General features: G+C 46.5%; 1 pseudogene; it reads left to right on the top strand.

Annotated features, from left to right (window-relative positions):
- Positions 1-209: 209 nt before the first annotated feature.
- Positions 210-2,022, top strand: LOC102839775 (annotated as a pseudogene).
- Positions 2,023-3,414: the final 1,392 nt, after the last annotated feature.

Raw genomic sequence — 3,414 nt, 5'->3', positions numbered from 1 at the left:
GGAATGACCCTATCATTTCCTGTATTTCATTTTCTGTACCTCCATGTTCAGGTTGTTGTTAAGTGCCGTCGAGTTGGTTCCAACTCATAGTGACCCTATAATGTATAGGGTTTCTCAGGCTTTAAAACTATGAGGAAGAGTGGGGTAAATCTCCCAACTCCAGGAATTTGTGGTGGAAAGGGCAAATCCCAAGCCCGGATGCTCACACCATGTCGAGGCACAGGCAGACGAAACCCCAACATATCAACTCCGAGGAGGACCAGGGGGAGCAGCAGCTGCAGAGCTTGCAGATACGGCCCCAGAGGCATAGGCGGAGGGGGAGCCTGGTGCTGTGATGAACCACCCCTGGCAGGATGAGGAAGTCAAAGGGAATGAAGCAACAATCAAGCGATTTCGCTGCGAGGACACCCATGTGTGTGACAAGTGCTGCGCAGAGTTCTTTAGCATCTCCGAATTCTTAGAACATAAGAAAAATTGCATTAAACACCCACCTGTGCTCATCATGAATGTCGGCGAGGGATCGGTACCTTCCAAAGACTTCTCCGGGACTGTGCAGAGCCACCAGCCACTTTTTCCAAGCAATAAGGACAGTCACATAGAGAACGGTGGCAGCTCAGGGGACCTGAAAGAGAAGCCAAGGTCGGAGTCTGTAGTTTATATAAAGACAGAGACCACCATGCCACCCACTCCGCAGGACATAAGCTACTTACCCAAAAGCAAAGTCCCCAATACTAGTGTGACTTTACAAGCACTACTGGCCACCAAAGAGGCAGTGAACCATTGGCATGCCAAGACACCGCCAGCCCCCCTGACCAGTCCTCCAACAGATCCTGTGTCTGCAACAGCTCCAGCAGATCCAGCTCATGGAGCAGATCCACATCCAGGTGAACATGTAGGCCTCCCACGCCCTCCACTCTGGTGTGGGGGGCACCAACACCCTGAAGATGTTAGGCAGCCACATATCCCAGCAGGTGTCTGCCTCTGTGGCTTTGCTCAGCCAGAAAGCTGGAGGCCAGCCTCTGTCTCTGGATTCCTTGAAACAAGCCAAGTTACCTCATGCCACCATCCCATACACCATCAGCTCCATCCCCCAGGGGCTCACACCCTTTGCCCTGAAGCCCGATGGCTTGGGGTGCTCCCCAACATCATGTCACGCCTTCCAAGTGCTTTGCTATCTCAAGCTTTAAGCTCTGTGCTCTTCCAGAGTCCTTTCTCCGCGGTGGCATTGGACACATCCAAGAAAGGGAAAGGGAAGCCACTGAACATCTCTGAAGTGGATGTCAAACCTAAAGACGAGGCTATCCTCTACAAGCACAAGTGTCGGAGCATTCTCCCACCAAGGTTTGTCTGGACCCAGCCAAGCTATGTCAAAGTTGAATTTCCTGGTACGTATGTTGGACCCTAGACCCTGTCCCCAGGCATGACACCCTTGCTAGCTGTCCAACCACACCGGCAAGCCTAACACCATGACTGCACACACTGCGGCAAGAATTTCTCATCCTCTGGTGTGCTTCAGATTCACGAGCACACACGCACCAGGGAGAAGCCTTTCGTGTGCAACAAATGTGGGCATGCTTTTACCACCAAAGGTAACGTGAAGGTTTACTACATGACCCACAGAGCAAACAACAACTCTGCCTGCCGTGGAAGGAAGTTAGCCATTGAGAACACCATGGCTCTGCTGAGTTTCGATGGAAAGAGGGTCTCCAGAATGTTTCCCAAGGAAATCTGGGCTCCTGCCATGAACGTGGACCCTGTCGTGTGGAACCAGTACACTGCCATGCTCAATGGTGGGCTGGCCCTGAAGACCAATGAGATTTCGGTGATCTAGAGTGGTGGTATCCCTCCCCTCTCTGTGTTCCTGGGGACCAGCTCAATTGGGAATAACAGTACCTCATCCAAGGTGGATGGCTCCCATTCCAGTATCAGTAGGATATGGAGAAACCAAGTACTACAACTGACAGTGTCCCCAAGCCCCACTTCCCACCCTTCTTAGAAGAAAACAAGATTGCTGTCAGCTAGGATAGCTGAAGTCACACTGAAGGAAACCATGCAGACAAAGGGAAATCACTAGAATCTGTAGCCCCCTCGCCTCACCCCACTTTTTCTTTTTTCGGTAATGAACCCATCTGATCTCCTGTTAGTTTGATTTGGTTTTGTTTTAACTTATTCCTGATGTGCAAATGATGTAACTGTTGTGACAATGACTTTGGACTGTCCTACAATCATAATGTTCCTATGCTACCTGCAGAAAAGTAAAGAAAAAAAAAAATTCATACTAAAACCTATCCAGACTAGTATTTTTGTTTTGTTTGTTTTCATTTTGGAAAGAAGTGGGTTTGGAAAGAAGTAGCTTTGTTACTTGCGACAAACTTTGTACGTAGAAACTTTTGTACAACCTACAGTAACTGTATCCAAAGACTGTTGCTGTTTTCAAGGTGGAACACCTGGAACTCTCAAACCAGAGGAAAAGACACCTAGTTACCCAGACTTGGAGTGGTGTGGGGGGTGGGAGGTACCATGTCCTTCCATACTGTTTATGTAGGTAAATGGACAAGATCTGTCAGCTTGTCTTAAAGACTGGTTTTGTATATGCCTCCTAATCCTGAAACCATATTGTTGTTTATTTTTTGAATGTACTATTTCCCCTTTAAAAATTAAGGTTGTAGAATGAGAAAATTCCTCCAACCTTAGACGGGCTGATGGCTGATCTTGTCCTGGTGGGGGGGGGGGGGGGAGAGGATTCTGTGCAGGGGATTTCAGGTGACTTCATTTAGCTCGCCAGTGCCTACTCTGAAGAACCAGGTTTTCATTGTTGGAGAAGCTCTCATTGGAAGGCTTATTTCTTATCACAGGCTCACATAGTCATTTTTTGTTAATTTCCTTGGTAAATAATGTCTAATAATTATGAACATCCCCCCCAAGTATTGCATGAAGGCTGCAGAGTTAGAACAGGCAAGTCCTGGGTATGAAAGCTTTAATTTATCTCCCTCATTTGTTATTTTATTTTTGTAGCCATAGTCTTTATTTTCCTATTTTTATGACCACCAACTGTTCCCAGAGACTGTCTTAAATGAGTGGAGATGTTTGTTGGAACCATGGACATTGGATGTTTTTGTTGGGTTTTTAAAATCCCCTTCTGTACATGTTATAATTGTAAGTGAATGGTGAAACATTGCTCCCATGGTTTAATGAAGATGAGGGAGAAAGAAAGAATAACCCCAAGCTTCTGGGTAGAGAATTATTTCCCCTTGATGTAGAAGGGCCCACAAATTGAAATGTGCATCAAAACTTCTATTAATAAATGTTTATCACTCTCGGTATTGCAACTGACTTTTTTAGGATCCAAAAAAGTATTGCTTTTGTTTTTGCCAACTTGTCTCTTTCCTTCTGGAATTATAAGTGACCACAATA

The sequence above is a fragment of the Chrysochloris asiatica genome, unplaced genomic scaffold (assembly GCF_000296735.1).
Source record: "Chrysochloris asiatica unplaced genomic scaffold, ChrAsi1.0 scaffold00016, whole genome shotgun sequence".
Lineage (NCBI taxonomy): Eukaryota > Metazoa > Chordata > Mammalia > Afrosoricida > Chrysochloridae > Chrysochloris > Chrysochloris asiatica.
Note: the sequence above shows the minus strand (reverse complement) of the source record. Positions and strands in the feature narration are given on the sequence as shown.